The 24,033-nt window shown below is 47.4% G+C and overlaps 2 protein-coding genes across 8 annotated transcripts in view; both read left to right on the forward strand.

The window, feature by feature from the left end:
- Positions 1–7,321, forward strand: part of CIAO2A (cytosolic iron-sulfur assembly component 2A) — a 26,000-nt gene extending 18,679 nt beyond the window's left edge. For all 3 annotated transcript variants that reach the window (XR_004274818.1, XR_004274816.1, XR_004274817.1), the window contains one exon: positions 7,002–7,321. The gene's annotated coding sequence lies outside the window, so the exon portion shown is untranslated. The remainder of the gene's footprint in view (positions 1–7,001) is intronic.
- An 11,091-nt stretch (positions 7,322–18,412) lies between these two features.
- Positions 18,413–24,033, forward strand: part of DAPK2 (death associated protein kinase 2) — a 125,988-nt gene continuing 120,367 nt past the window's right edge. Inside the window, exons 1-2 of one of the 5 annotated variants that reach the window (XM_032297211.1) lie at positions 18,463–18,569; positions 19,456–19,630. The gene's annotated coding sequence lies outside the window, so the exon portion shown is untranslated. The other 4 variants (XM_032297209.1, XM_032297210.1, XM_032297213.1 and 1 more) reach the window with 4 other exon arrangements.

The following is a 24,033-nucleotide window of genomic DNA, read 5'->3' on the forward strand; positions in this document are numbered from 1 at the left end:
AGATTGCAGTGAGCCAAGATCATGCCATTGCACTCCAGCCTGGTGACCAAGAGAAAAACCCCCTCAAAAAAAAAAAAAAAAAAGAAGTAAATAATAGAGGTACGTATATAGTCACAAGATGTGTTATCTAGTCCATCTTTGGCAAGGGTTAGTAAGCATTTTTGGAAAAGGGCCACATAGGCAATATTTTAGGCTTTTCAAGCCATATGCTCTGTTGTAACTATTCAACTCTGCCCTCATAACACAAAAGCAGCTGACGGTCTGTAAACCAATAAGCATGATTGCACTCCAAGAAAACTTTTTGGACACAGGTTTGAGATTTGAATTTCATATAATTTTCATGTGTCATGAATTATTATTTTCCTTTTGATTGTTTCAACCATTTAAAAATATAAAAACCTTGGCTTGTGGGTTGTACAAAATCCAGCATTGAGCTAGATTTGGCCTGTGTGCTGTTAGCAAACTCCTGATTTATAAGAACGATCATTCTTTGTGGAAAGTCAGACCAGTTGGAAAATCAGATAAAAGATGTGGAATGGGCCCTCTCCCTAGGGGGAAAAAGGCACTCACATGAAACTTTGTGTATGACTTCAGGACATTCACAGACTTGCTTAGGAGCCAGTGGACCCCAGGTTAATAACTGCTTTAGAAGTAATGCTGGCTGAACATTGGGCTTCCCCCTCCTTTAATAACCCCCCCGAGTCCTGAGGGTTCACAGCTTTGGCTGGGACTGTAGGGGCAGAAGGAAGTAAAACCTTTCCTCACCCATTGTAAAGGTCATGGCCAGCACCCCTGTGAAAAAAGATAGGATAACAAGAGAAAAGCATAGCAAATGTAGTCAATCCAAGTTTTATGTGACTCAGCAGGCTTCAGATATGAAGAATCCAAAGACACAGGGAAAACTATTTTTCTGCTCAGGTACCACGGCATTCCAGCTTGGGTGACAGAGTGAGATCATGTCTCAAAAAATATATATATATATATGAAGACTGGACAACTGTATAGAAATGTGATTGGACAAAAAGAGTGTGATCTGATAGTAATGGACTAAGTAGGGAAACCCAGCAAGGCCTGTCCAGATTCTTCCTGGCCTTTCTGTGCAGCATTCCTTCCTCCTGGGTATGGGGCAGAACCCCTCTGGAATGAGAGTCTTATGACCTACTGTTAGATAAGGTAGGTCAGATAATTTCTTTATGGCCAGCTCATGCACAGAAGGGCGGGGGAAAGTTAGAGTAATATTTCTAGGTTTTATAGCTTGCTTTTTTGTTGTTACTGTTTTTGTTTTTGAGACGGTCTCGCCCTGCTGCCAAGGCTGGAGTGTGATGGTGCAATCATGGTTCACAGCAGCCTCAACCTCCCAGGCTCAAGCGATCCTCCCTCTCCATGGAGCCTCCCAAGTAGCTGGGACCACAGGTGCACGCCACCATGCCCAGCTAATTTTTTCTTTTGTTGTTGTTATTTATTTATTTTTTTTGTAGAGATGGGATTTTGCCATGTTTCTCAGACTGGTATGGCTTGTTTTGGAAAAATATTCTGGTTTCTATTACCTCCCTCGGGGAAAAGAAATTCTGTTTTCTGTGACTCCCTTTGGAGGAGAAAGGGGCAGGAAGACAGGAGGGCAGGATATGGTAAGAGAGAGTCTTTGCTTTTGAGGCTGCTCCTGAGGCTTCCTATTTTCCTTTAATTCACAGTATGCCAAGGAGCCATATTTTGGGTTATTGCTTTCTGATCCCCAGCAGGAGCCACTACCTTCTTGGTTTTTTTTTTTTTTTTTTTTGAGACAGGGTCTCTCTCTGTCACCCCAGCTGGAGTGCAAGGCATGATCAGGGCTCACTGCAAGTCTCAAACTACTGGGCTCAAGCAATTGTTCCAGCTCAGCTTCCCAAGAAGCTGGGACTACAGACAAGAGCTACTATGCCCAGCTAATTATTTATCCACTACTTTCTTAGACCATAACAAATAATCTAGACTCTTTCCCAGCTCCACTATGAACCAACTGCTTTGCTACCCAAACTGCAGATGTGTCCAGCAGGACACAATTAACTGTAGTTAGTGGGGGCAGGTTTACTCTAGGAAGGGGCAGGATTGCTGTAAAAATCTCAGTGCATTCATATCCCACTTGGTTTTCCGCATGTGTTAATAACAATGGTAGAAAACAAGCCAGTGAACTGTCAGGGTTCAAACTCATTACTGATGCGCCACTACTATGAAAACTTTTTTTTTTTGAGACAAAGTCTTGCTCTGTCACCTAGGCTGGAGTACAGTGTCACGATCATGGCTCTACCTGCCAGCCTCAATCTATCCACCCACCTCAGCCTCCTGAGTAGCTGGGACTACAGATTCATGCTACCAAAGCTAACTAATTTTTAAATTTCTTGTAGAGATGAGGTCTCACCAGGGGGTCTCAAACTCCTGGGCTCAAGCGATCCTCCCACTTTGGTTTTCCAAAGTGCTGGGATTAAAGGCATGAGTCAGCTGGGCACTGTGGCTCACACTTGTAATCTCAGTACTTTGGAAGTACCAGGCAGGCAGATCACAAGGTCAGGAGTTTGAGAGCAGCCTGGCCAATATGGTGAAACCCCATCTCTACTAAAAATACGGAAACTAGCCAGGTGTGGTGGTGGGCTTCTGTAGTCCCAGCTACTTGGTAGGCTAAGGTAGAGAATTGCTTAAATCAAGGAGGTGGAGGTTGCAGTGAGCCGAGATCATACCACTGCACTCCAGCCTGGGCAACAGAGCAAGACTATCTATTAAAAAAAAAAAAAAAAAAAAAAAGACATGAATCACTGCACCCAGCCACATTATTTCTGACATCTTTTTGTATATATGAAATATTTTGCAAGTAAAGATTTTTCCCAAAAACTCCATTGGATTTAGCCTGAGCTGGTGGTTCTCCATGATTCCGATTAGACTGCCTATAGGGCATGGGTGAACCCAGTTCTGGTATGGGCTTCTTTGGGGCAGATGTACTGGGTGTGGGGAGGATATTGCTGTATGGGCTGTGAGGTTCTCTCCAAGTACACCACATAGACCCTGGATCCTCCTCACAAAGGATGTGGTCAAGAGTACCGACTCTGGTGCCAAACTGCCATTTTGTCCTAATCCACTACTCAGTCAGTAGCTGTGTGACTTTGGGCAAGTTAGCTAGCCTCTCTGTATTTTAGTTCCCTCATTTGTAAAACGGGGATGATAAAATTACCTATTTCATGGGGCCCTTATGAGGACTAAAAAAGGGAATGCTTGTACAGTGCTGAGCACAATGCGTGGAACCCAGTAAATGCTTTATTAGGTTTTTTTGTTTGTTTGTTTCTTAAACAGAACACCTGTTTTTTGTTTGTTTGTTTGTTTGTTGAGACGGAGTTTCACTCTGCCGCCAGGCGCCAGGCTGGAGTGCAGTGGCCCAATCTCGGCTCACTGCAACCTCCGACTCCCGGGTTCAAGCAATTCTCCTGCCTCAGCTTCCCGAGTAGCTGGGACTACAGGCCCACGCCACCACGCCCAGCTAATTTTTGTATTTTTAGTAGAGACAGGGTTTCACCCTGTTGGCCATTATGGTCTTGATCTCTTGACCTTGTGGTCCGCCCGCCTCGGCCTCCCAAAGTGCTGCAATTAACAGGCGTGAGCCACCGCGCCCGGCAATCTTTTTTTTTAGGTGGAGTTTCGCTCTTGTTGCCCAGGCTGGAGTGCAATGGTGCAATCTCACGCCTGTAATCCCAACATTTTGGGAAGCCAAGGTGGGCGGTTGGCTTGAGCTCCAGCGTTTGAGACCAGCCTAGGCAACATAGCAGGACCCCATCTCTACAAAAAATAAAAGAATTAGCAGGGCGTGGTGGTGCACCCCTGTAGTTCCAGCTACGTGGGGGCTGAAGTGGGAAGATTGCTTGAGCCCAGGATATTGAGACTGCAGTGAACCCTAAACTCCTGCCTGGGTGACAGAGCGAGACCCAGGTGATCCCGGGTAGGGGAGAACAGAGGAAAGGGCCTATTTGTGCTAACTCGGAGAGCTTTTCTCTGTGGTGGGTGCACTTACCTGGGAGAACACCAGATGGCAGCAAAACATTATTCCTTAGTGGTAGAGCACAGCCCACTTTGCATCAGCGGCCCTGGGTTTTCCCGAGGGACCTTCAAAGGGCCCTGAGGGCACAGTCACTAACCCTCTAACCAGGCTGCGCTAAATCGTACCAAACCACCACTGACTCATTGCAGCCTGCGCCTTTGTTCTGACCAGAGTGATTATCACTGAAGACTTTTTTTTTTTTTTTGAGACGGAGTCTTGCTCTGTCGCTCAGGCTGGAGTGCAGTGGCACGATCTCAGCTCACTGCAACCTCCATCTCCCAGGTTCAAGTGATTCACCTGCCTCAGCCTCCTAAATACCTGGGCACAGGTGCATGCCACCACATCTACAAATTTTTGGATTTTTAGTAGAGACGGGGTGTTACCATGTTGGCCAGACTGGTCCTGAACTCCTGATCTTAAGTAATCCATTGGCCTCGGCCTCCCAAAGTGCTGATTACAGGCGTGAGCCACCATGCCTGGCCAATCACTGAAGACATTCTTCGATGTGGAACTACTTTGCCAAAGATTATGAGTGATTTTGAGGCTTTGATACATATTGTTGAATTGGCCTCTGGAGAAATTGTGCCGATTGATACCAAACCAAGAGTGAGATAGGTGTCCCTGCCCTGCACTAATATTGGATGTTGTTATTTTAAAAAATATTTGCCAAGGTGGAGGATTTTAAAAAGATTTTTCATTAGCATCTGTTTGCAAGGTTAAACATGTAAAAAATATTTCTTTTCTTTTTTTTTCTTTTTTTGAGATAAGAGTCTTGCTCTGTAACCCCGGCTGGAGTGCAGTCGTGCTGTCATACTCACTGCAGCTTCAAATGCCTAGGCTTAAGCAATCCTCTGGCCTCAGCCTCCCAAAGTGCTGGGATAACAGTTGTGAGCTTGAACCCAGGAGGCAGAGGTTGCAGTGCCCAAGATCACGCCACTGCACTCCAGCCAGGGCGGCAGAGTGAGACTCTGTCTCAAAAACAAACAAAAAAAACACTTCTTGTGGTAGATGTGTCTTTTTTTTTTTTTGAGACGGAGTCTTGCACTTTCACCAGGTTGGAGTGCAGTGGCATGATTTCAGCTCACTGCAACCTACATCTCCCAGATATAAGGAATTCCCCTGCCTCAGCCTCCTGAATAGCTGGGACTATAGGCACGCGCCACCATGCCTGGCTAATTTTTTGTATTTCAATAGAGGTGGGGTTTCACCATGGCCAGGATGGTCTCGATCTCCTGACCTCATGATCCACTGCCTCAGCCTCCCAAAGTGCTGGGATTACAGGCGTGAGCCACCGCACCTGGTTGGTATATGTGTCTTTTATAAAACCACTTAAAAAAAAATATATATATATACATATATACACATATGGAGTCTCACTGTCACCAGGTGGGAGTGCAGTGACGTGATCTTGGCTCACTGCAACCTATACCTCCTGGGTTCAAGCAATTACCCTGCCTCAGCCTCCCGAGTAGCTGGGACTACAGGCGTGCACCACCACACCCAGCTAATTTTTGTATTTTTAGTAGAGGCAGGGTTTCACCCTGTTGGCCAGGATGGTCTCGATCGCTTGACCTTGTGATCCACCCAGCTCGGCCTCCCAAAGTGCTGGGATTACAGGCATGTGCCACTGCGCCTGGCCTTAAAAGTATATTTCCCATTGTGGGAAATACAATGTATTTTCCCTCTTGGGAAAGTTTCCCTTGATTCTATAAACTCCTGGGGTCTGGTGCTGTAGCCCACTGCTCACACTCTTGGCTATCTCAAATGCGTTTTCTATTTCATGTCCCCTCAGATGTCTCCTACAGCTACTGGTATGGTGTTTGCATATTGGCCTTCCAACATTTCTTGTTGAATTATTTCAGGCTTACCTTGATCATAATGAGTGAATCTGGCTTTACCCAGGGCTTCAGCCTTTAGCATTTCACATGAGGAATATCCACTGAGCTAGGAGTTGAGAAGCCTGACCTTTAATCTTGGCTCTGCCCCAGATAAATGTGAACTTGGCTAAGTCGCTCTTGCTCTGGTGGTCCTCCTTCTGTCTTCTATAAAATGAATGTGTTAGGTGATCTCTAAAGTTCCTTCTGGTTTGTTTTGAATGTCTAACTCTAGAGGCCACAGTGACATGTTGGCTTTCTAGGAGTTCCAAGGATTCTTTAGCATCATTAACAACAAACGGGTTTAATACTGAGCTTGTTCTACAATTTGTAATCCACTGATTCATGCAGAATTGAAAATGATCATGACCTTTTACCAAAACCTATTAGCTTAATAAATCTGCGTGTTTTTTTGTTTTTTTTTGAGACAGCGTCGCACTGTCACCCGGGTTGGAGTGCAGCGGTGCGAACTTGGCTCACTATCACTGCAACCTCCGCCTCCCAAGTTCAAGGGATTCTCCTGCCTCAGCCTCCCTGGGCTGGGATTACAGACACCTGCCACCATGCCCAGATAATTTTTTTGTATTTTTAGTAGAGATGAGGTTTCACCATGTTGGCCAGGCTGGTCTCAAACTCCTGACCTCTTGATTCACTTGCCTCAGCCTCCCAAAGTGCTGGGAATACAGGCATGAACTATCGTGACCGGCCTGCTTTTTGTTTTTTAAGGAGTGTTAGGGTTCCTAGATTGTTTTTGTTGTTGTGATTAAGCAAATTTTAGCTAAACTGTGTCCTCTCAACTGAGTTTCCTTGTAGCAGGATTCCTCAGGCTGTCACATCTGTGGATTTTTTTGTTTTTTTTTTTTTTTGGCTACATTAAGCTGAGCCTATTCAGATGAGTCAGAATGTAAAGTGAATATGTGTGCAAGGCTCAGGATTGCCTTGCCGGGTGAAACTTACCAAGTTGCCGAGCCTTGTGAGACCTACATTACTCCCACTGAAAAACATAGCTACCATCAGGAACAACGAGGGCTAAATTTGTGTTACTCTAATCCTACAACTTCATTTTACAGGTAAGAACACTGAGGCCAGGAGAATTTGAGTGACCTGTGCATACTCACACAGCATGGAAGAATCAGAGCCCACGGCATCAGAACCTGTGAGCTTGGGATATATCAGAAGAGGCCTGATTTCCAGTTAAGCATTTGCCAAAGATCAGTGGCATGATTTGGGCAAGTCATTTTCCCTATTGATTCAAGTGAATTAACAGAACAAAACACAATTTTTTCTAGGTTCCTTATCTATTTTGTGGATTGAAAATAGGGTCTAGGTAGATTGGCAGACATAGAGCTTCCTGGTGAAATAAATGAGACACAGCTGGATACAAAAATCAGGATATGATTTTACTCATTTTGTCATTTTTATCATTTGCTGAGGGATATTTACAGCTTAATGTGTCTTCATATTAGTGATATTTGAAGCTCTTGGCAATTATTTTCCTCTTAGGAAGATTTTGCAAAAGAATATATTACCCTTTACTAAGTGCTGTTGTTGAGGAGAAATGAAGCTGAGGAAAACTGCATGAGCTCTAAGGACCTCAGCACTCACCAATAGGTCTAAAAACTTAATGAGCACTAATGGGCATGAAATGCAACGCTTATTAATTTTTTTCTGGAATGAAGAGAACCCCATGAATATAAGCTTACTATCATCAGAGCAGCTTCTGGTATAGATATTTTGTTTTTTAAATTAACCTAGTCTTCTTTAATCATAGTGGTAATATAGAAATATGGCAAAACCAAAAAAGTTCAAAAAGTATAAGATGAAAATCAGAAGTATCCTTTTTGCCCCAACCCAGTGATACTCACTTCTGTGGTCTCAATGTTTGTGTACCCTCCAAATTTATATGTTGAAATCCTAACCCCCAAAGTGATGATATTAGGAGTTAGGAGGTGGGTGTTGATTAGGTCATGAGAGCAGAGCACACCCCCTCTTCCCATCCCTTGTTTTCTTTCTTCTTTTTGAGACAGCGTCTCACTCTGCCTCCTAGGCCAGAGTGCAGTAGCACAATCAAGTCAATGAAATCTCAAACTCCTGGGCTCAAGCAATCCTCCAGCCTCAGCCTCTCAAGTAGCCAGGACTATGGTGCACACCACTATGCCCAGCTAATTTTAATTTTTTGCTAGAAAGGCTCTCGATAATGCTGCCCAGACTGGTCTCAAATTTCTGGCCTCAAGCAATCCTCCCACCTCAGCCTCCCAAAGCTCTGGGATTACAGACATGAGCCACTACGCCTGTCCCAGAGCCTTTTTAAAAGATTAGTGCCCTTATAAAAGAGGCCTGGGACAGCTGCCTTGCCCCTTCCATCATGTGAAGACACAGTGAGAAGGCTCCATCTATGAGCCAGAGAGTTGGCCTTCACCAGACCATTTTGCCAGTGCCTTGAACTAGAACTTTTCAGCCTCTGAAACTATAAGAAATAAATTTCTGTTGTTTATAAACTACTCCGTTTACAGTATTTTGTTATAGCAGCCCAAATGGACTAAGACATCCATAGAGACAACTACTTTCAACAATTTTGAGTTTTACTCTTTCTGCTAATTACTGTAATACATGTATGTTATTTTATATATATATATATATCTTCTTTTTTTTTTGACGTGGAATCTTGCTCTCTTGCCCAGGCTGGAGTGCAGTGGTGTGATCTTGGCTCACTTTGGTCTCTGCCTCCTAGGTTTCAATAATTCTCCTGCCTCAGCCTCCTGGGTAGCTGAGATTGCAGGCACATGCCACCAGGCCTGGCTAATTTTTGTGTTTTTAGTAGAGACAGAGTTTTACCATGTTAGCCAGGCTGGTCTCGAACTACTGACCTCAGATGATCCACCTTCCTTGGCCTCCCAAAGTGCTGGGATTATAGGCGTGAGCCACCGAACCAGGCTTACTGTAGTAAATTTTATGTTTTATTTTCCCCCAACTTTTTTTTTTTTTTTTTTTTTTTTATTTTTTTTAGAGGATGGGTCCCTATTTTTTCCACGGTGAGCTCAAACTCCTGGCCTCCAGCAATCCTCCTCCCGCCACCACACCTGACTAATTTTTGTATATTTAGTAGAGACGGGTTTCGCCATGTTGGCCAGGCTGGTCTCAAACTCCTGGCCTCAAGCAATCTACCCACTTCAGCCTCCCAAAGTGCTGAGAGTACAGACAGAAGCCACCACATCCAGCCATTTTTGGTTTGTTTGTTTAGGGAAAAGGCACACAAATGTTATTAATGTGTAAATGGGGATGACCACAGAGAGATTACCCCTGTGTCCCCAATTTAGGATTTTAAAAAATTTCAAACTGGCTGGGTATGGTGGCTCACTCCTGTAATCCCAGCACTTTGGCAGGGATTTGATCCACTGAGGCAGGTGGATCATAAAATCAGGAGTTCAAGACTAGCCTGACCAACATGGTGAAATCCCGTCTCTACTAAAAATACAAAAATTAGCTGGGCATGGTGGCAGGCACCTGTAATCCCAGCTATTCAGGAGGCTGAGGCAGAGAATTGCTTGAACCGGGAGGCGGAGGCTGCAGTGAGCCAAGATCAATCATACCACTGCACTCCAGCCTGGGCGACGGAGTGAGACTCTGTCTCAAAAAAAAAAAAGAAAAAAAAAAAGAAAATCAAACTTACAGAGAAGTTGCAAGAATTTACCTAGATTCACTTATTAACTGTTAATAATTTGCCATATTTGGCTTTCTCTCACTGTACATGTATACAGATTTTCTTTTTTGCTGAATCATTTGAGGAACAGATGCAGACACAGAGCCATTTCTCCTCAAAATATGTAATCACCCATGCTCCAAGAATTAAGTATATTTGGCTGCAGTGGTAGCTCACACCTGTAATCCCACCACTTTGGAAGACTGAGGCGGGTGGATTGCTTGAGGCTAGGAGTTTGAGACCAGCCTGGCCAACATGGCAAAACCCAGTCTCTACTAAAAATACAAAAATCTGCGTGGTGGCAGATGCATCTCAGTTAATAGAGAGGCTGAGACATGAGAATTGCTTGAACCACGGAGGTGGACATTGTAGTGAGCTGGGATCTCGCCACTGCACTTCAGCCGGGGTGACAGAGAGACTCTGACTCAGAAAAAAAAAAAGAATTAATGACATTTTCCTCTATAACCACAATATACTTCTCCCACTTAGAAAATGTAATCACTGACGTAATTATCTAATAAATGTCCATATTCAGATTTCCATAATTGTCCAGTAATGTCTCTTTCAACATCATTGAAATAATTTTTTTCTTTTTTTTTTCCTTTTTTTGAGATGGAGTCTAGCTCTGTCGCCCAGGCTGGAGTGCAGTGGTGTGTTCTCGGCTCACCACAACCTCCGCCTCCCAGGTTCAAGTGATTCTCCTGACTCAGCCTTCCAAGTAGCTGGGACTACAGGCCCATGCCACCACACCTGGCTAATTTTTTTTTTTTTTTTTTTTGTATTTTTAGTAGAGACAGGGTTTTACCATGTTAGCCAGGATGGTCTCCATCTCCTGACCTTGTGATCCGCCTGCCTTGGCCTCCCAAAGTGCTGGAATTAGATTTGTGAGTCACTGTACCCAGCCGAAATATTTTTTTTTCAATCCAGGATCCAATCACTCATCATACATGACACTGAATTTGTTATGTCTCTTCAGCCATATTTTTCTTTCATGACACTGATATTTTTGAAGGGTACAGGTCAGTTGTTTTGTAGAATATCCCTCAATCTGGACTTGTCTGATTTGCGTCCTGATGATTAGATTCAGAGTCTACATTTTTGGCAGGAGTACTACAGAGGTGATGTGATATCTTTCTCAGTGCTGCTCACCGGTAGACACATGCTGTCAGTTTGTCTTATCATAATTGATGCTAAGTTAGTTTGGTCATTTCCTTAAGGAGGTATCTGTCACATTCCTCCCTTGTAAAAGTACTTTTTCCCCTTTGTCATTAATGAGTAATTTGTGAGGTGATACCTAGAGATCAGATGAATACCCTGTTTCCCAGCAATCGTTCACTTGGTTTTTTTTTTTTTTTTTTTTTTTTAGATGCAGTCTTACTCTGTCACCCAGGCTACAGTGCAGTGGTGCAATCTCGGCTCACTGTAACCTCTGCCTCTTGGGGTCAAGCAATTCTCCTGCCTCAGCCTCCCAAGCAGCTGGGATTATAGGTGCCCACCACCATGCCCAGCTAAATTTTTGTATTTTTAGTAGAGACAGGGTTTCACCATGTTGACCAGACTGGTCTCGAACTCCTGACCTCGGCGGGTGGAACTCCTGAGGTCAAGAGTTCCACCCACCTCAGCCTCCCAAAGTGCTGGGATTACAGGCATGAGCCCCTGTGCCCGGCCTCAGTGGTTTTGTTATCCAGTGATGCTTCTTGCCTGGATCACTTATTACTACATGCTGCTAAAGTGGTGATTTAAAAAATTCCATTACTTCTTTTATACTTATTGGTTAGCATGTTTTTTTAAAATATCATTTTTCTTTCTTTCCCTCTCCTTTAACAAATTTAAAAATTTTTCATTTTTAGTACTTATTTTTATTTTTTATAGAGACAGGGTCTTGCTCTGTCACCCAGGTTGGCATGTAGTGGTGTGATCATAGCTCACTGCAACTTTGAAATCCTGGTCTCAAGTGATCCTTCTGACTCAACCTCCCACGTAGCTGAGACTACACGCATGCACTATCATGCCCCCAACTAGGTTTTTCTACTTTTTAGGGACTGAATCTTGCTATGTTGCCCAGGCCAGGCTCAAACTCCTGGCCTCAAGGAGCTCTCCTGCCTCGGCTCTCAAAGTACTGGCATTACAGATGTGAGCCACTGAACTTGGCCAAATATGTTTATTTTTAAATAGATTGGAACACATAGTTTATTTTTAAATGATCTGATGTGTTCGAATCTTGTCCTGTAATTATTTATTTCAATACTGAAATAATTCCCATTCTGGCCTGTGAGAGCCCTTTCAAGTTGGCTTCCTTGTCCTCTTGGCAGGTTACTGTCATTTTTGAGCACTTTCTTACTTTGTGGCATAAGATGCTCTAGGTTACTTTGCACTCTTCCTGCTCCAGCCCTGGTATCAGCCATTTCCCTTAGGAATCTTACATTGCAATTTTGATTGACTGATTTATTTTTGAGAGGGAGTCTCACTCTGTCGCCCAGGCTGGAGTGCAGTGGCATGATCTTGGCTCACTGCAACCTCCACCTCCTGGGCTGAAGTGATCCTCCCACCTCAGCCTCCTGAGTAGCTGGAACTACAGGGACATCATTACACCTGGCTACCACTATAATTTAAAATAACATAAGCTGGAGCAAATTGCCTTCCTTTTATTGCTTTTTCCCTTTCCACTTCCCAAATTTGCTATAGTATTTTTCATTGTCAAGATTAATAACATGACATTTTGATGTGTGCCTATAAATTAGTCAATCCTTTGTGCACATAGGTTGATTCTAAAAATTAAAAACCAATAGATGACTCATTTTATGATTTTATATATACAATATAATATTCCCTCTAGAACCAAATACACATTGAGTCTCAAATTTTAGTAGCTATGAATCTGTTCGTAAGTGGGTCAGGACCTGGGCTCAGCTAAGATGGAGTCACCATGCAGACCATGCAGAGCAGAACCCCGAGTGGGAGGACCAGCCCACACAGAGGTCATGGCTCAGGTGGGGGTGTGGAAGGAGCCACTCTCCTACCCATCCTGTACGGATCCACCAAAGGCCCCTTACAACTCCAACTACATCCCTGGCACAGTGTGGGGAGGGTGACAGGGGTCACTCAAGGGACCCATCAGCAAACAGAGAAAGATGAAATCATATCTTCATCTCAGCAGGTATGACTGTGAACTCTAACTAATGAGATCTGGGAAGAGATCCTTTCCTCTGAGGAGTCTCCCTGCTCCCCGCCCACCTTCCAGGAACTAAGGGTCTACTCCTCCCACCTCTGAGGTCCCTCTGGGATCTGCCCAGCCCTTGATCTGGCTCAGAACATAGGATTCCAGGCATTTTGTTCCCAGGGTATTTCCTCTGCTTGGCTTTGAGTTCCTGCAGGGCAGGCCCAGTGCCTCATTTCTCTCAGGGTCCAGCCCAGAGTCTGGCCCAATAGACACAAGCAAAGGTTTGAAGAATAAATGAAGTTGGAATTAAGCTGAACCATGGATAGACAAAGGAGAAAAAAGGAAAGCATTTCAGAGACAGAGACAGGAACAACATGGCTGGAAAGATATGGCACACATGACCAACGGTCTTGAAGGACGGAAGCATCTGGTTTGGGAGGGAGGTTGACATTTGTGCCAGTTCTCTCTCTCTCTCTCAAACCTTTCCTATGGTGCCGAGCCTCTGCTCCTTCAAACATCTGCCACAGTGTTTGTGAGTCTGGTCCTCACATCAGCCCTGAGAAAAAGATGTAATTATTCCCATTTTATTGATGAGACAACGGGGGCTCAGAAAGTGGCTGAGCAGAAATAAAAATAGGCCTGTCTGATTCCCAAGCCTAAAGAAGTAAGTGGTTGGAGTTTGTGGGCGTAGTTTGAGGGGTCCTGGCCACACAACATGTCACCAGCCTCTGTCCCGAATAGAAGGCAATGGCATATGAATGGGTCACGATCCCATAGTGTGGCTCTTGTGCTGGCTCAGGTAGAAGTAGGGATAAATGACAAGTGGTTTATACCCGCAGCCCTTTACATGCACAGCTGCTCACACCCTGTGTGTCCTGCCTCCCTTGCCCCACTGTGGACTTCTATGGTCCTCCCAGTGATCCCCACTCTTCTTTCAAGCTTGACTCAAGCCTCCCTCTTCTCTGGAGGCTCCTTCTGGAGTAGACCTGAACTTCCATGGCATTGGGTCTTTATTTGCCCCTACTCCAGCACCTAACCCCAGCAGGTACTACTGAATGTTTGCAGAGTGAATGAGTATATACACACGTCCAGGAAATCTCCACCCCCAGGTTCTCTAGAGAGAGGCAAGGCCTCCCATCCCCCAGCTCCTTCCTCTCTTCTCTCCCCCACTGCCCTTCCCCATCCCTCTGGTGCTGAGCCAGCAAGGCTAGAGACTGAAGCAGCTGCCTCTAGCTGCAAGAGCCACTGGGCCCAGGGGGAGGGGGAGGGGGGAAGCAGGAAGGGTTGCCAAGCCAAGCCTGCTCCATACCTCCCATCTAGGAGGGCAGATGGCACAGGGCAGAGTGAGCAGGGCTGAGAAGGGCTGAGAAGCCAGGCCACCAGGCCAGTTTGGGAGGAGGAAGCTTCCTGCCGGCCTTCCACCCAGTAGGCAAGCCGCTGGGGAGGAATCACCTGTGCGTTCCCTTGGCCAAGAGCCTGACAGTCAGTACTGGACCCACTGTCAAGAGACTGCATTTGGCAATTATCTGGGCCAGGCTAGGGGTGGGATGGGAAGCAGAGATAAATAAGATCCATTTCCTCCCCAGGGGAGCTTACTGCCAGACATTTAGGGAATAATAATAATAGGTAATAATCATTGAGCACTTTACCAAGTGCCAGACACTGATCTAATTGAAAAGTAACTGCATGCTTGCAACAGCCCAAGAAGTAAATGCTATTATAAGCTCCATTTGACATATGGGGATAATGAGACACAGAGAGATCATTAGAGTTGACTAATGATCACTGTGGGTGACTTAGGGATGGGAATTCCAGGAAGGGGGGCGGTCTTCATTTGATTCCTCTAAACAGCCTGCCCTAGATCACACAGTACGTAAGTTGCATGCTGGGATGCCTGAGCGTGGACACAGGCAGTCTGGCGTCAAGAGTCCCTGCATTTAGCCCTCATGCTACCCATCCTCTAAGCCAACCCAGGTGCCATCAGCCATGGCCAACACACACAGCATCTTTTTTTTTTTTTTTTTTTCGAGACGGAGTTTCGCTCTTGTTACCCAGGCTGGAGCGCAATGGCGCGATCTCGGCTCACCGCAACCTCCGCCTCCTGGGTTCAGGCAATTCTCCTGCCTCAACCTCCTGAGTAGCTGGGATTACAGGCACGCGCCACCATGCCCAGCTAATGTTTTTTGTATTTTTAGTAGAGACGGGGTTTCACCATGTTGACCAGGATGGTCTCGATCTCTTGACCTCGTGATCCACCCGCCTCGGCCTCCCAAAGTGCTGGGATTACAGACTTGAGCCACCGTGCCCGGCCTACACACAGCATCTTAATCCCCACCTTGCCCCCTTGTCAGGAGGTTTTTAGAGTCTGTAAACTTGCCAGGCATCACAGTGTGCTTTAGGATATCACCATGACTACTGCCCTTTGCTGCCTGACACAGTTACATCTTTATCTATGGGCTTATATTCTCATCCCTGGGAAGCACTGAGCTCCTGTGACTCTACCATCTCACAGTCCCTTGGACTGTCTTGTACAAAGCAGGCACTCAAATGTGTTTCCCATTGAGGGGGTTGAGAATTTCCGCAGGTCTCTGTGACATAAACAGATGGGGTCTCAACCTGTGCATTGGGAATCACCTGCGGAGTTTAACAAAAACTGATACCCAGACCCCATCCTCAGAAGTTCTGATGTAATTGATGTAGGGTGCAGTCTGAGCATGGGGGATTTTAAACACCCCATGTTATTCACAGGTATTCTGATTTCCTGCCAGGGCTGAAAAGCCTCGTATTAACACTGTTTTAGAAATCTTGGCAGTTTCAGTTGAAGGAAGGCAGCAGAGGGAACAGCTTTGGAGACCAGTAGGCAAGATTCACGTCACAGCTCAGCCACTTACAAATTGGTTGAGTTTGGGCAAATCAACTTCCCCAAGCCTCAGTTTCATCATATGTAAAAGAAGATAATGGCGTCTTCCTAGAAGTGAAGGACCTGAAGGAAGTGCCAGGTATTTGGGTGCTCTTAGGGGACAATAGAAAACAAAACAGCTATGGTCCCTTATCTTGTGATATTTACCTTCCTTAACTCAGTTTAACAAACCTTTACTGGGTTTAGGATATCAGGCATCATATGGGCTCAAAGATGGATGAGACATTGTACTTGTCCTTGGGAAAAAGAGACGTAGACACTAATCACAATTAAAATAGAGGAAGGAGGATGACAAGAGAGGTACCAACCAGGAGTGGTGGGGTTCAAAGAAGAGGTATTTAGAAGGCAGACCAGGGAAGTTTTCTGTGGAAGACATGATACTTTAGAAGGCCTTTAGATCATAGATAAGATTTTGTAGAATGGGATGAGGGGAGTGGTAGTGGAAACAAACAAAATCATGGAGGCAGGAACTGCCAATAATCCAACCTGACAAAAGAGCTGGATGTGCATGCAGAGGAGTGAAGAGAATGTGCAGACACAGCAGGAAAATGCAGGTTGGAGCCTTACATGCTAGGGTGAGGCATTTACACTTGATTTGGTCAGCAGTGGGAACCATGCAAAAACTGGAGCTGAGTTGCATAATTCTTAGCTCTTAAGACCTGGACTGCCCCTGGCTTCATTCTGGAGTTGGTGTCTTCTTTGTCACTGTCCTTGGGGCCTCCCCTTTTCTACTGATGGCCACCTTGGTCCTGTGTTCAGTGCCCTGTCGCTGCCAGGTGAGGGTCCAATGAACCCACTCAACCTCAAGCACGAGATGTATCTCCAGATGGTACCTCCCAAGGTAGTTGCATTTTGGCAAGTACAGTGGAAGGAGCACCAGACTGAGAATCTAGATTCTAATCCTAGCTCTGTCTCTCACCAGCTGTGTGATGTTGGGCACGTCACTTCCCTTCTCTGAGCCTAAGTTTCCTCCTCTGAAAAGTGGCCAGGCTGGATGGGTTGATTGACAATGACCCTTCCAGCTGCAATGGACTCTAACTTGTCAATTGCTAAACCCAAGAAGGTCTCTTTTGACTCATGCAAGGGGCTGTTGTTGCTGAAAATGAGATATTAAGCATGAGGCTTGAGGGACAGAGATGGAGAGGCCACATGTAGGTAATCAGCAGGGTCAGCTGAGCCCAGCCCTGGATTCATTACTGGGTATGGGAATGGAGAAGCCTCCAGATGATTTAAACCCCCAGCTATTCAGGTGTTCCCAGTTGAAATCCCAGACACTGCAGGGCAGAAATAAGTCATACACACTGTGCTGTCTCAACTTCTGTCCCTCAGAATGCATGAACATAATGAAATTGTTGTCCTATGCCACCAAGGCTGGTGGTAATGGTTTGTCACCAGTGATAGGTAAGTGGAAATGGAGGAAGAGGTGTTTAGGGATAGCTTGGCAGGGGACTCCTCATGTTGGTGAAACTTCACCAGTGGGTGTCCTTCCCCTAGTGGGTGTCCAAGTCACCTCTGGTCTTGGATGTCTATGTATCATGGTGCTCTTAGGAGAGGAGGCTCACAGACTGCACTGTTCTGGATTATGATGAAGTTTATAAACAAGGAACTCTTTCCCGAGCATGTCCTGGATGCTGAGGCACTGCTCAGCTGGGTGGTGGGGTCCATCTGTATTTGTCCTAGTGTCCAAAAGGCTGAAGGGTGTGTGTGTGCTTACACGGGTTGAGGTCCTCTAGGTGCATCTTACACACTCCATCTCATCTCAGCCTCACCCTAGCTTCATGAGGAGCTAAGAAAGGAGCGTTCCTCCCACTTTATTGATGAAGAGCCATGCCCAAGAACACACATACAGAGTGGCAGGGCAGGGCTTTGAACCTGGTGGCAGGACTCTGAATTTAAGGCCCTTTTGCGGAGCTCTGTGGGTAACTTAGGGAATGGAAATCCTGGGAAGCGGGGTGGGGTCTTCATTTGCTTCCTCTAAACAGCCTCTTGTTTTGAAATAAGACCAATGAACTTGACCTAAATTCTGTTCTCCGCTTCCTTTCTCCCTTCACCCCTCACTCTCCTTCCTTTTTTCCTCCAGGATTTCTTAGCAGAGGGCAGAGAAGACGAATCCACCCTCAAGTCCTCTATTAGAGAAGGCGTGATGGCGAGATGGGGGCTTCACTCACCAACCGCGCCAGGACAAAGGGCAAAGGAGGGCGGGCCGCTCCCAGGCTGGGTGGGGGGCAGTGAGGAGCCGAGCGGCCTTTCTCATCGCAGCCGCCACCCTGCTGTGCGCAGTGGGCGTGAGGCTTCCAGGAGAGTCTGCGGTGCAGGGAGCGCTCTGGCTGGGAGGGAGGAGGCGGCCCAGTGGGGCTTCCTGGCTCACGGTGTGTGTGGTGAGGAGAGGAGCACGCAGTGCCGTTTTCCGAGGATTGTGCCAGACCCTGTCACACGTATAAGTTCATTCAATTCTATTTCCAGATAAGGCCCGGAGAGGGTAGCCGACTTGCCCAAGGCCACACAGGATGTGCGCGTCAGACCTGGTAGGGACGCGCGGAGGGTCTTGGCACCGGCTCTCCCCGCTTGCCCCGGATCCTCGAAGCCCTAAGGGGTCCGCCACCTGGCGGGAGGCTTTGGGACCTTGCCCCGGGGAGGTCCGGAGGGGGCTCCAGCAGGGGGCGCCCCGAGCCCCGTCAGGGGCAGCTGGGCGCGCCTCCAGCCGGCGCCTGGGACGGGGCTGGCCGCTCCGCCCTCTCGGCTCCTCGGCTGCTCGGCTGGCGGGCGCCGGGCGCTCAAGGAGGAGAGGACTGCCGACCCAGCCGAGCCCAGCGCACCCCGCCGCGTCCCCAGTGCCCGCCTCAGCGCAGCCTCCCGCCGTGAGTAGCGCCCGTCTGCGGGCTCGACGGGCGGGACCGAGCTGTGGCCCGACGGCAGCAGCACCCGGGGCTGGGGCTGGCGGGGCAAAGAGATCCGGGGCACTAGCTCGCAGATCCCGGGCCCGCCGCTACGGTGTCTGACGCTGTGGCCCGGGGCATTGTGGCTGGCACCTGAGCGCGGGAGCTGCCCGCTGCTGCCCCGGGGCGCCCTCTGGAGCCTGGCACTTTGGCCTGGGAGACAGGGTGGGGGCAGCAGGCAGAGCCAAGCACCCCAGGGAGATGGGAGACAGACGTCCATCAAGTGAGACCCCTTGTAACGGGCAGAGCACGCCCGGCTCCCGGCCAAGTCTTCTCAGCTTGGGCCTCCTCCCTCACCTCCTGCTCCCGCCTGGCACGAGGAGGTGATGCGAGGAGGGTGCTCAGATGTCTGAGCCTCCTGTGGGGCCGAATGAAGCTGTGGTCCCCGCAGTCAGGTGCCCCAAACTGGGGCAGAGCTAGGGTGGGCCCGGGGGTGGCCAGGAGGTGTGCTGCAGGTTGGGTCCCAACAGTTGACTAGGACTCTGGGCCAGGCATTGTGGAGGTCTCAAGGCCTGCATAGGCCTGGCCAACCCTCACCATAACTGCATGGTGGAAATTGGTATTCTTACTTTACAAAAGAGAAAACGAGCCCCAGAGAGGTGAGCTTCATTGAGGCCGTGCAGATAATTAATGGTAAGGTAGGGGTGCACGCCGGAATAGAGGACACCATAGCTGGCTCCCACAGAGGCAGGTGGGAAGGCTTGGGCGGCAAGCGTAAGGGCAGTGCCTGACATCTGTACCCTGAAATCCAAGGTGGAGGGCAGGCACTCTGGTTTTCGATACTGTTTCCCAACTGCCTCTGTGTAAGGTATTCCTGGGAGAATCCTGTTGACTGAGAGGCTCTGGCTCGTTGGCCTCTTCACAGCTAACTTCAGAGCCCTGTTCTTCCCCAAACCACTCATCTCAATGGCACCACAGATAATTCAGCAGCTTCTGAGGAGACTTGGGCAGGGGCCTTAGGGGTGTGTGGATGTGGCTTGGAGGTCCGCTCCTCTGGGGTAAGTTCCTGGTTGCAGGAATGAGACCTGCGCCAGCCCTGTCCACCTCCCTGAGGCCTCCCAAATTGTTAGCTGTGGGATGAACAAACAGGCTTCCCAAGGGAGCTGGCCTTTGCCAGAGCCACCAAGTTTTTCTTGTGTCAACTTATGCAGGTGGCTGACCTTCTGCAAGCCTCAGCTTCCTCATCAGAGACCGTGATGGGTCAGAGTCTGGAATGTAGAGAGGGGCCCTATAACAACGGAGCCCCCTCCCTTCTGTCGGCAGCCTCTGCAGAGACTGGGTGTGATGATTCCTAACGGGGGTGGGTGTGATGAGACAGTTGTGTGTGTTCGGCCCAACCATTGCCTGCCCTCTTGCTGTGGTCTTGTTTCACTCACTTGCACTGGGTGAGGTGGGGTGAGGAACTGAGAGAGTTCACTTTGCAGAGTGAGATGGGTCAGTAGGTGAGAGGGCTTCGTGAGTGTTGAGAGTTTCCTATGAGTTGATCTTCCAGCCCTGGACGCCTCCTCCTAGCTTGTCCCTCAGGAGGCCACTGACTTCAGCAAACCCGGTGCCATCTTGGAGAGGTTGGGGTGGCTATCAACAGAAGAAGGCTTGGGAAGAGGACCTGGATGGGTCAGCCGTGTGATGTTCAGCAAGTCCTTTCCCCTGTCTGGATCTCAGTTTCCTCTTGTGAAAACAAGTGGGTTAGACTAGATAGCAGTTTTTCAAACTTCTGTTTCACAGTGAATTCATATAGTGTGGATAACATGGAACTGCTCTGGCCTCCCCTTCTCACCCTGGTGATCCTGAGGCAGGTCTAAAAATCCCTAAATAGATGATCTGTGAGATCTCTTTCTGTGGGGTTCTAGGAAATCTGTGTCAGCCCCTGAAGTGTTGCCTGGTATTAGAGTTGTAGGCAGGAATGTGAATTCCAAGGACTCCATCAGGAGAAATGTGGGCATTAAGGAGGGTATCATCCTGGGAGCGTCTGAAGCTGATGGCCTGTGCCTCTGGCCAAAAGTTGTAACTGTGTGCCTCCCCTCTGCCATGTGGTTCCCACTTTTTGAGGCTGGAAATGTCCCTGTGCCTCTGGGTCCTTCTTTGGGTCCTGGTTGGTGACTATAATTCCACCTCAGTTTCTCCCCTTTAGTTTGTATCTGAGCTGGTAAAATGCAAATTCACCTTGGGAGGGGTGTTAGGAAAGCACTTGAAGTGGCGATCAGTTGTTTTACCTAATGAGCATCTGAGCAGCAGCCTTGAGAAAGGAGGCTGGGGCACTAAATTCAAATCAGCCGAAACTAATGGAGTGCCTGCCGTATACTAGCCTACGACAAGGGGACAGAGGTGAGAATGCCACAATTCTTGCCCTTATGGGGCTCTAAGACACAGGGAGGAGGGAAGGAATTCACATCATCCAGGGACCATTTAAAACATTACACATAGGTTATCTCATTTGTCTCACGTTAGTCTCATTAAAAAATATGTAAAATTTTGATTACATACAAAATAAGCATACATCCCATATATCCATCTAACTACCATCCAGATCAGGAAACAACATTGCCGGCATTCTGAAGCCTCAGAAGCCCCCCTTCCAGCTATCCCCTGAGTGAGGGGATAAGCACTCTTCTGACGTTTAGCACTATGCATTAATTTTACCTAAACGGGATCACACAGTATGCAGTTTTTGTGTCTGGCTACTTTCATTCAACATGTTTGTGAGATTTGTCCGTGTTGTTGCAGGTAACAGTAGTTTGGTAATTCTCATTGCTGTATAATGATTCCATTGTGTGGGTGTTTAGTACCTCAATTTGTTTATCCAGTCTTCTATTGATAACCATTTGGTTGTTTCCAATTTTTAGTTATTACTAATAGCATCGCAGTGACCATTATAATGTAGATCATTTGGGAAAACATCTGCATGCTTTTCTCTTAGGTATATCCAAAGAAATTCCCTAAGTTTTCCAAAGTGGCGGTCCCAGTGAATATCCCTCCTGGCAGTGTTTGAGATCTCTAGTTGCTGCACATACTCACCAGCACTAGACATTGTCTTCAGTTCATTTTCCACGGAAGGGATGTGAAGCTCAGAAGAGTTATCCTATGCTCAGCTGAGCACAATGTGCCAGTAAGTGACAGAGCTGGGATTTGAACCCAGGCCTATGTGATGACTACAAAATCTGTTCTCCCCATCTGTGTTAGACATAGACATAGATTATGACACGAGCCAGAATGTGATTAACTCTAACCTTAAAAATGTGTGAAGAACACTCTTGGGGAACTTAAAGAGGGGGAGAATTGTCATCTGTTTCTGGGAGAGCAAGGATCATGGAGCCGCACAGAGATGGGAGCGTTTGGCTGGGTCTTGTGGGAAGTGGGCAGTTTTGTCCACTCTCCAGGACTTTCCAGGTAGGCCTCTCATGGCAAGAGCCCCACTTCAGCCAAGACATAGCAAGGGTGAAAGTTTTAGGGGATTGGGACAGGACAACTTGGGCTAGAATATAGGCTATGTAAGGGAGGGGGCAAAGGCTGGAAAGGTGAGTTAAAGCCTAACTGGTGGACCTAGTTTGTCCCTAGGGGCCTCACCTGCCCCCTCCCCCGGCCACGCAGGATGTAGAGCCCCAGGCAGAGGCTTATCATTTTGCTGGAAACTGGGGCTTCTTTGAATCCTGCTCTCAGCAAATGGAGCTGGCCTCTCACTAAATAGGAGATCTTAGCTGTTCCTGGGACCACTCTCAGGGTTTCTGCCAACAGATTTTTTTTTTTTTTGAGTTTCCTGCTTATATCTAGCTGTGTGAAATTGGTAACCCCACTCCACAGGACGTGACCCAAATAGTTTATTTGGAATAATACTTTTTTCAGTGAAAATATGATGGTAGATGGCATTCCCTTTACCCTCTAGGCCAGTCTCAGGAGATTTGCCAGGATGTTGGGGGTGAGTGTGGGCCAAGCTTCTGATTATGGTCAAGCCAAACTTGCCAGAGGACTCCCTGGCATGGGTTAAATCACAGGAATAATCATCCTTCTTATTTGTACAGTAGTTTATATCCTTATCCCCACATGGATGTGTGAAGTAGGTGATATAGATAGTATCACTAGGACTTTTTTTGTTTTTGAGACTGAGTCTCACTCACTTTATTGCCCAAGCTAGAGAGCAGTGGCAAGATCTCATGCAACCTCTGCCTCCTGGGTTCAAGTGATTCTCCTGCCTCAGCCTCCCGAGTAGCTGGGATTACAGGTGCCTGCCACCACTCCCAGCTACTTTTTGCATTTTTAGTTGAGACGGGGTTTCACCATGTTGGCCTGGTTAGTCTAGAACTCCTGACCTCAGTGATTCAACTGCCTTGGCCTCCCAAAGTGCGGGAATTACAGGCATGAACCACTGAGCCCAGCCTGTATCACTATGTTTATAGGTAAGGGGATGAGGTTCAGAGAGGGTGCCCACCTGCTCTGGGTCACGGGGCTAATATACACCCACACTAGTCTGGAACTGGGGCTCCTGGAGCCTGCTCTTTTCAGTATTTCATGCTTGCCCCAGCCCTGGCCAAGCACAGATGATGCATGACGGAGCCTAGGCACCAAAAGGCAGGTGACACTGAGAGTAAGCCCTGGCAGCCAGGCCAGCTCTGCCTTAAGGTCTTCAGCATCTTTGTGCCTCGGTGGAAGGGAGAGAGGCATGCAACATCTTGGTAATGCAGCTCTGGTTTGCAGGGGGCTGAGGTGGAGGAAAGAGGGTGAAATGTATACACCCCCTGAGTGGATAGCTCCAGCCACTTGGCGTTAATAAGATGTGCCCTTATGTAATGGTGCCTCCACCCAGCCTGGTGAAAATAGGCTTTTGGGGCTCATGGAGCCCACGTGTGGTTGGGAATCTGATTGGCAGATAGCAGGAAAGCTCCAGTGCTAGCCAAAATGAGCTTGGAGGGGCCTTTGCTAAAGACCCTTGGAAGACATATCCACAGGCAGCTGGTTTTATTCTTGTGATTTGCAGTCTGTGTCCTGGGCCCTGTTCTTGGGGTGTTATCCAGAGTGGCACATGGCTGTCTTAGAAATGGATAAGCCCCTTGGGGCGGAGGGATCCCAGGAGAGGATTCAGACAGCCTCTTCTGGTGGAGTGTAAGTGCTCCCATGGCTCACAGTTGGCCTGTGGCTTTCAATGAGATGCCTGGGACAGGCAGAGTTGGCTTGATTTTACAGATGAGGACACTGAGGCCCCTCTGACAAGAGAGGAGATCACAGGGCTAGTTGTAGGCAAAGCTGGAATGAGCACCTCAGGCTCTTGAGTCCTGGTGCCTGTTGGAATTTTGGAATTTGCCTCAAAATTCCAAAATATATATTATATATATATAATTATATATATAATGTATAGATAATATATATATTATAATTATATATATATAATTCCAAA

Source organism: Sapajus apella, unplaced genomic scaffold (assembly GCF_009761245.1).
Source record: "Sapajus apella isolate SASKATOON/1434 unplaced genomic scaffold, GSC_monkey_1.0 scaffold37, whole genome shotgun sequence".
In the NCBI taxonomy this organism is placed as follows: Eukaryota; Metazoa; Chordata; class Mammalia; order Primates; family Cebidae; genus Sapajus; species Sapajus apella.